Below are 10229 nucleotides of genomic sequence, written 5' to 3' on the forward strand. Positions count from 1 at the left end.
TCAGTTTGTCTTCATTTGTGATAGTATATATGAGTTCATGAAGATCGTTTATGTGTGGCTGGTGTTTGTGAAGATTTATATATATACATATATATATATATATATATATATATATATATATATATATATATATATATATATATATATATATATATATATAAACAACATTTCCAGCTTAACATACGTGAGATGGGTCATGTCATGAATCAGGTCAAATAAGTACCTGAGAGACGCTTGCACTTGGTTATGCTTGAAAACGAATACGTTCTTCTTGTAAATGGCAATACCAGAATTGCTGTATGTCAGAAAACTGCATCAGTTGACGACGAATTAATAGGATTCGCAATTTAGCCAGTGCAAACAATTTGTCTAAAGTAGAACTGAGAGGAAATTATTGAAAATACGGCTTGACAGCTATCAGAGTAGATCCTCTGTTATATTAATATCACCTTGGCCTAATTCAATCCTCAATAAATTCTAAATATCTATCAAAAAAATTACAAAAACGGAAGACTGACTTTAAAACTTTCGAGTAATTTCCGGATCCACATTCATTCGGTACTTTTCTTCCGATCGACATAATGTAAAATGTATTAGAGTGAAAAAACAAACATCAAGCCAAGGCATGATGTTATATATGTGGATAAATTGACCTATTATAGTCAAGGCACATTTGTTGAACAGTCTTTGCTAAACAGTCGTGGGGCGCCTTTTTTGCCCCACCTTTGCTGAAATTATGAGGATCCATTACCATGTACATTGTTAACAATTAACTTTTATTTGAGTTTCAATTAAAACCGCCACAGTATAAGTGGCTAAGAAATGCCAATTAACGAGTTGATCATTTTGTTGTACATCATATCATCTTCAGCAAACTAGTTCGACCCCACAGAGAGCTCCCGAATTCAGTTCAGTACAATGGTCGGCATAAAAAGTTTTATTTTGTTTCGCATTCTATTATTTGTTTGGTTGATGTTAAAAGTTTCGTTTCCCATCTTGTAATAGGACGGCAAAATAAGGACTTTTGAACTTTTGTTCAAACAATAAACCTGTCATGACTTAATGAGGAGAAATTCTGTTCGAAAAGACGAAATGGCTTACAAATTGGAAAGCGAGTTATGTTGTCAGTGTTACTAAAATGAACCAAAAAATACCTTTCATGAAGAGTTTCCAACTGTCTTGCATAATTTCCTCATAGCTATTTACATAATATGCTAGCAATATACTTTCGTTCCCTGAAGTTAAGTGTCAGCTCACAAGCAATTCCAGTTTGTCAGGAAATTATTTTGTTTATCAGTTTACCAAAAAATTGACAATTTATTTTTAGATAGATCTTTTTGCTACCTTTTATTTGAAAAAAATAAAAAATAAAGACAGAAAAATTGATTTTAAATGAAGTTATGAAGGAAAAAAGATTCTGTCTGTTAATTACACCTAACAATGGGCTCATGATCTAGTTCATAACTGTCAACAGATTGTCACTCGGTTGTCGCTTGAGTTAAACTAGGAAAAAAAAGTCACATGCTATGAGCACAAAGTCTTTCAATTTTTTGTTTAAAGTTTTCATGGAAATATTGATTGCCTTAAAGGAGAAGGTCGCTCCAAAAAACTTACTTTTTTGTCTCCACCTATAGCAAGTAACCATGGGTTTTTCCACTCAGAAGACTATCAGTCTCTAAAGTATTGCTACCCTGAAGAAATTCAACTCGAAAGAAGCCCAAACTTCGACTCTGGACGGCACCATTTTGAAACTGTACTTAGGAGCCGGGCCGTGTTTCTTTGAGGCCATTCCGTCCAACTCAAAATTGGCGAGAAGCAGAAAAACCTGCGACTGACCTGGCATCCTTCACAAGGTTAGCAAAATGTACTCTTTTTTTCCCAGCCGATAATCCACTTCACCATCTTTACGGCTAGCATTTTCGTGGTTTGAAGTTAAGCACGTTTGGCTCAAAATAATACGGCTTAAGAGCAGTCATAACCTAGAGGGTATATAAAAGGCTTGTCGGAAGCCATGGACAAAATCCCTTGAACCAAATGACGACACGAAAACGCGGCCTGGCTGCTGAATGCTGTTCAAAATGGCGGCAACGATAACGAACATTGGGAGAATGTTTTAAGTGAAACCTGCACTATAGAGGCTGAAACTGCGGTGAGTAGCTCATCTTATAGTGCGAGATTTTTTTTTGCGTTGACCTTCTCCTTTAGGAAATACATTATTTCAAACTTCAATTCATTTCTAAACACTTTATCCGAGTGAGGAGAGACTCGTTAAAAGCTGATTGAAAATGCTTGTTATGTATCGAAACACCTTTTAAAAGTGTTATCCAAGCGAAATTATTTTGTGCTAATGCCAGGGCTGGGAAATGGTAGAAAATAGTGTGGCAATAACTTCGTCGGAGGCTTTTTCTTAAATAAATTAACATATTAAACTCTCTTATAAATTCAATGAAACACATTAAATTAAAATGAAGCTTAGTGGTCATTTAATTTTTTTTTTATTGAAAAGGGGATATGAACGCTCTACTTTAAGCTTGATGGGCACGTATTATGGTCTCCAAGGAAACTTCAGGTGTTAAGGTAAGAGAGAAGAATACAAGACATATTTCTGTTGAAGAGCGCGGAGATGTAGAGCTGTATTTGTTTGCAGTCACGTGTCATTTCATTTCAACTACTTGGTGTTTGTGCACACTGCTACGGATCCCATATTTCAACATGACGTGCAGTGCATGCGTGCTTTAACGCTAAAAGTATGCCCTGAACAGTGGGCTGTGGCTTGGGAACATCAGATGCGGCAGAGAATTTTTCCTATCCGTTTATCCCTGTCAAGCCGTTTTCACTAAGATTACACTGACCAAACGACAGATAAATGGCGAAAGGGCTTTCCTATTTATCTAGAAACCTTTATGACACGAAATCCAATATACAATCCTAAATAAATATAGAAAACAAATATGTCGTGTTTTCAAGTACTCGTCGTGTTTAATGACAGCAATGATACGTTACATGGCTTTGGTTTGTTCAAGTTTGGTAAGCAGGCTATAAAAACGGAGTATTATAATAAAACACGAATTTAATAGTTAGCTTGTTTATTCCGGATTAAGGAAATATTAGCTTAGCTCATCATTTAAATTTTCTGAAGTTAACTTGCGAATAAGGATCGGTCAGTTCAAAGTGATGAAGCTTATGAACCTTTCAACAGTTTTAGCGTCCAAGAATCATCTTAATTTGAATTGACGAATTCGATAAATACAAATTTTCCAACCGCAGTGTAAATAAGTAATCGGTTTGTTTTGGCTTTGCGGGCTGGGTTGTTCCAAAAGCCGGTTTACGCTGACTCGGGATTAAAAGTTAGGGGAAGTTAAATTTTTTCTTGTTTAAAAATGTTTTTCACGCTTATGTTTTGAGTAGTTTGAGATTACCCAAGCTCAAAAGTGAAGGACAATAAAATATAAACGGAAAACCTCATCGAAAAGTTTAAAGGAAATATCTTGCTAATTCTGACTTAGCTTGATCGGGCTTTGAACAATCCGTCCCTGAACAAAATGCTGCCCTTTTTAAAGGGAACTAATGCGTTATTTTATTTCATTTTTTTTTTTTTTTTGCCTTCCTAATGCCGTCTTTCATGCTATTAATTTACAAAAAATGCCGAGTAGATTTACATTTTATTTTTCTCCAATGTTTAATCATAGTCAATTTCTAACGGCTGAAATTTTGGGGCGGGGTTCCACGGGTTCATTTTGAGAAACACCTTATGAAAACTACTAGTGCCCAGTCTCTTCCTTAGTGCTTGGTCGTTCATTTTGGTTATTTGTTAACCTTTGCATTGTTCAAGTGTCGTAATAATATGGTTAAACACTTGAGGAAACAATAATCAGAGAACAAAAAAACAAAAACGAAAACAAAAAGAAAAACAAAAAAAATCGCGGAACACTATTTAAGTGTGCAAGCTGGACTTTTTTACTAATCCCAGCTTGACAATGGTTTTTACTCGGTAGCGCATAAGCTTGAGAATAAACAGGAGCAACATAAGTCGAACCGAAAAAATTTAATCTTCCTAACGAAGTGCACCAATGTTCAACATTTCTTTGCGGCCGCCTGTGTTTCTCATGCTTTAGCCTAGGTTGGTTTGCCTTAAAATATTACGATTTAACCAATGACTACTGAGCAGTGATTGACAAGCTCCAATTATAGAAAACGTTTTCAGTGCTCGTCACACTTGTGTAAATTTACAGAACTTATAAGTTCACTGGGGTGAGGCAGCTTTCTCTGGTGTCCATTCGATCGGAGTTGATTGGCGAGATCTGATGTCGTCTGAACATTGGATCGGGACTCTCTGTGTTGGTACACAGGTTACCCATGGCATGCTTTTCTGACCAGGCGCTTGAGTTTTCTACCACTGAGCGAGAGCCCGGAAAGTTGCTATTCTTTGTGTTTTCCCATTTCTGCTTCTTTCGAAGATACGCGGTGCGAACACCTGTGCTTCGGAGAACATGCATTATGAAGATGAAGAATCTCTGCAAGGAAATGTGCTTCGTTTAAGCAAAGTGTGAACGCAGCCTTGTTAAAAGCATTAATAAAATCGTTCTCGTTTTTTTTACTTGTTGATAACTTTTTAAGCAAATACGTTTAGCGCTTCATAACAAGGAATTACTTCACTGAGGTGATCGCTACTAATTGTTGGACTTTATTCTGGCGGAAGTATGGCCTTATCTTATACATTATTAGTTCAGTCAAACGCACGCTAAATAGATAAGAACTTGTAGGCATTTTCGCTAACAGGTCTTCTGTCCTTCTTCTTTTGTTCATAATAGAGATACGAGACTCAGATACTGGACCTGTGACTTAAGACTCTAGGGAACGACAAAGGATTAACATGGTGCTCTATAGAAATATTTCTGGACAGTGAAATTGCCAAGGATCAAGTTTTTTCTATTCCTGTCCAAGAAACACTGAAGAAAATCATTTCTTCGCTACATGTCAAGCACTCTTAAATACACCTCTGTCCACAGGCGGCCCAAGCTCTCAATGTTATCCTTTTTTTTCCCTTTTTTATGCGAACGTTCAGGCTAACGTGACATATGGCATGTACTATTACATAACGACCGAATTTGACCACGCGAAACATGACTCACGCCTTGCAGTATACGGAGGTGTGATGTTACAACGGTTTGAATTTATAAAGGTTTTTATGGGAATGCAACGGCTTTGCTTGAAAAGCCAATTATTCTTATATCGCACTCCGACGATGTTGACATCTATTGGTCTCGGTGGAAAGATTTATTTCTGGCAGCAGTTGCTGAATGTGTCCCAATGAAGACCATTAGAGACACCAACTCTCCTCCTTGGATAGACAGGGAAGTTAAGTCTGCATTACGCAGAAAGTACCGTGCCCTGAGGAAATATCGTGAAAGCAAAACCGTGGAACGGAAGCTAAAGCTTAGATCTTTAAGCAATGAAATCAAGAAACTTGTTCGACAAAAACATCGCGACTATCTCCTTAAAATTGAAGGCTCTTTAAAGGAAACCCCTAAACTATTCTGGAACTATCACAAAGCTATCCTACATCATCGACCGGGCTCGAATACTGAGATCACCTTTGACGGGAAATCAGCAAAAACTGCAGCTGAAAAGGCTGAGCTTTTTAATGCTTATTTCTGCTCTGTGTTAACATCATCCAAGCAGGACAAAGCACGCAGTTTGCAAATGTATCCCATGAGAATAAATACGGAACTTTCTGAGATCACACTATCTTTCAACGAGGCGAGAGATTGCTTGTTTATTTTGGATCCGTCAAAAGCCACTGGCCCCGATGGAATTCCTGCGCGTATTCTTAAAGAGTGCAGTGAGCAGATCGCGCTAAGTCTTTGTTCCCTATTCAACCATTCTCTGCGTACTGGGCGGTTCCCATCAGAATGGAAGTCAGCTGATGTTACTCCGGTTCATAAAAAAGATCTTTTAGAGCCAGCTGAAAATTACAGACCAATCTCACTTTTACCAATTGTGAGTAAAGTTATGGAACGCTGCGTTTGTAATAGACTTTATTCCCATGTCTCGCAATCTATTACATCCTTACAACACGGATTCATGCGTTCCCGTTCATGCTCTTCGCAACTCTTATCCGTACTCCATTCAATTGGGGAGGCACTCGAGAAAAATAAACAGACGGATATTTTGTACCTTGATTTTGCCAAGGCCTTCGACACAGTTGATCACGTCATTCTTATTGAAAAGCTGAAATGGTACGGTTTCACAGGTCAACTGTTAGATTGGTTTTCTGACTACCTAAAGGACAGATCGCAGAGAGTTGTGATTGACGGCACCGCCTCTGAGCGTCTACCGGTCACTTCCGGTGTACCCCAGGGTAGTCTTGTCGGCCCACTCCTCTTTGTGATATTTATCAATGACCTCCCTGATGTCATCCATGAGCAAACCAGCACCGCTATGTATGCTGATGATACCAAGCTGCACCGTACTATTTTGTCAGTGAAGGACTGTGCTATTCTCCAGCAGGATCTGACAAGTTTAATACCTGGAGCCACGAATCAAATATGAAGTTCAACGCCTCCAAATGCAAAGTGCTAACAATTACACGAAAGAAAACATCTGTAAATCATGAATATCACCTTGGAGAGGTAAACATACAACGCGTTCAGGAAGAAAAAGACCTCGGTGTAACTATTACTAAAAATCTAACGTGGGACTCGCATGTAACGCGTATTGTACTCAAGGCTAATAGAATGCTGGGACTCTTAAAGAGAACTTGCCCACTTATGACCGACATCAAAGTAAGGCGGACACTTTATCTATCTCTCGTGAAGTCACAGCTTACTTATACCACGGAAGTTTGGTCTCCTGCTAGTGTCAATTTGAGAACAATCTTAGAAAGAGTCCAGAGGCGCGCCACTCGCTAGATACTAAGAACTAGAATCGGCGAGATATCCTACAAACAACGATTGCTGACTCTTCGCTTGTTACCACTAACATATGAAAGGGAACTGAGAGATCTTTTATTTCTCTATAACTGTATTTCTGGATATACTGACCTAAAAATTGAACGATATGTTACTTTTACCACACATGGCCGGTCCCGCTCTAGGAACCCCACCCTCGTACTAAAACCTGCTTACTGTAAAACCGCAACTTTTCAAGCTTCTTCTTTCATAGAATTGTAAAACCCTGGAACACTATCTGTAATCTCGCCCCTCAAGACAAATTTTCTTGCCCAAGTTCATTCAAATATTTTTTGCACGCCACTTATTTTACTTTACTGGACACTACCTATGATATTGACATGCCTTGCTCCTGGTTCCTCTTCCGTAACTGCCCTTGCCACCGCTCTTAATTTTCTGTGACTAATATTATCCGCATCTTGTTTTAAACTATTGTAATTAATTAGATTTATCTATAATTTTTAACTATAAGTAATTATTAGATTTTATTGCAATTTTTATCAAATTTAAGATTTTCTATTACCATTCTTACTAGCTTCTAGGGTTGCGCCTCGCATGGGTAACTTTATTTTCCCGTTCACGCAATTCCTATTGGTCCTTTTCTTCTTTTAATTATATTGTAATTTTGTGACCAATAAAGTTGATAGACATATTTTGTGAATAAAATCTACTTACCCTGTTGCTGTGTTGTATTCTTTGTTGTTTGCCAGCCCCTCGGGCCGATCTAACGCGATTTCGGCGAGTTATCGTTCTGTGGGTTTCCACCACTAAAACATCATTTAAATTTTCTGAAGTTAACTTGCGAATAAGGATCGGTCAGTTCAAAGCTGAACTAAATTTTTTGAAGTATGATGAAGAAATGTTTGATTATCTGCAGTAAGATTTTATTTGATGAGCTTCACCATATGAGCTTAACAATTTGGTTACCATGGCAACATACTGAGTTCCAGACCTTTAGTGCTGCAGTTTGATATTTGCCAAGGGTGCCCCATGTCTATGATCCAGCAAACATATAAATATGTTTTTCGAGCTAGAAATTACTGAAATATTGAATTGAGGTTGGCAGGGACTAGAAAGAGTGAACTGCCATGGGAACATAATTACTAATAGCCGTAGGTGTGTTGTCTGTGTGTACTATTAGCCTACCAAGTTTCAATGGTATCTGCTGCAAATTGACTGAGAGCCTTATTTATATACTTCAAGTAATATCCATTTGAGTGTAAGACATCATCAGTCCATTAACAGTCCTCTCATTTGCATATTTTATAGGTTTTTCAAACTTCAATATCTCCGGAACTAATGCAGATACTAACAAACGGTAAACGGGCTTTATAATCTTTCGAGGAATTCTATGCGATACAATTACAAATTCAAGGGATTAAAACTTGATCACAGTACCACACAATGTTTTAACAAGAGCAGGTTTAGCTTATTCTGTTAGTTTGACGAAATGGCTCATCAACTTTTACTAATCCTCTAAACAACAACCAAATGTTTTTTTTCCCAATGGGACACTACCAGTTGTTGCAAATGATGGCATTTAAAATGGCTGATACATGATTTACAAGAATCGTCGATGAGGTTTTTGATATTAAGAAAATGATGATTTTTGAGGGCCGACATTTGCGTGAACAACTATATGCTAACTAGGTTCACAGAAAAAAAATGTAACAACTACAATTTTACCAGGACGACCACGAGGACTGGGGCGGCAAAGGTCCAAACCAAATTATTTGAGAATGAAATCCAACAGCTGCAAAAACAAGATACATCCTATACGTTATAAAAACACACGCACAAAAAAATCAATCAATTAATCAATCAATCAATCAATCAATCAATCAATCAATAAAGAATACAGTCAGATTTCTGTTTTTACGATTGGAAAAAAGAAATTTTCTTTTACGTTTGTCCTTAGCTAATTGTATGGGAAAAAAAAATTATCTACGGTTTAGTTATGCACCCAAAAACAATCTTCACTGTGTACATGTAGTTGTCAAAATGAAAACATCGCTTTATAGGCTTGGGTCCAGTCTAGGGGCCAGATTTTCAAAGGCAAATGGAGTCCTACGATAAGAGAAATGTCACCAATTGCTTCTTAACAGTAGACACCTGTATTTGAAACAAACACTTAGAAACATCCTAACTGTCGGCCTCGTGAAACTGGCTCCAGTATAAAAGCCAATAAAAAACTTTTTCTCGTTATTTAAATTGCCAGATACTTACTAGTCACTATGTACATAGCTTGTAACTCCGTGTTCTGCACCGGATGCGATCACAATCGAACACACCACCATAAGCAATGGGAAGCCTACAAGAGAAATCAAACTGACATACTCATATGGGAAAGAAAAGAAAAGAAAAGCCAGGAAATGATTTTCTTATGGCTATCATGGTTATCAGTATTGCTAGTGGGCGCGTGCGCACTACGACGACGGTGGAGTCGCGCAAGATAGCGGCCATATCCCAGGTAATAGGTTGACAGAGACATGCAGCCTTGGTTTATAGCGTACTTCTTTGATATTGCGCATCCCTGTTATGGTAAATTGACACCTGTCAAAACTAGGTATGCACTGACCAGCATCACGTGACCATATCGGGGGGCTCAAGTTTATCGTTGCTGACAAAGCACTGGTTTTCAATTGGATCACGGGCTCATGTCATGTTAACTTCCTGTAATCAGGGCCAGGTTGTTACGAAGCCGGTTAACACTAACCCAGGATTAAAAGTTAACCAAAGTATAAATGTTTCCTATATACAAATGTTTTTCACTGCTTTTGCTTTGTGTATTCTGGGATTATTGAAACTCAAAACAGAAGGCCAAACAATATACAGAAAACCTACAAAATTACAATACTCAAATCAAAATTCTCGCTTATCCTGGGTTAGCTTATCGGGCTTTGCACAACTCGGCCCAGGAGCTCTGGTTTTAAGCTTGGCTAAATCTAGATATTAATTGAATGATGCAACTATTGCTGTTGCAGTCCCTAACTGTATAAAATCTTTTCACATCCTTATTGCTACCGACTACCTCGCTATCTAATCTGTATCGTTTATACGGAAGATGGTTTTGATGGAGTGCTGTTCAGGTTTATTTAGCTACATTGATTGACGAATCACTTCTTGTTTTCCATTGATGCTAAGCTTAGTCATGAAGGGTAGTTACGTAATTTACCAAACAAAGGCTTGTGTATACCCCAAGAGAATGTATAAAATAGTTTCATTTTTACTAGGGTGTTGAAAACTTTGACAACCATGAGGTACAAGTAGATTCCCTCC

Source organism: Orbicella franksi, chromosome 8 (assembly GCF_964199315.1).
Source record: "Orbicella franksi chromosome 8, jaOrbFran1.1, whole genome shotgun sequence".
Taxonomy (NCBI): domain Eukaryota; kingdom Metazoa; phylum Cnidaria; class Anthozoa; order Scleractinia; family Merulinidae; genus Orbicella; species Orbicella franksi.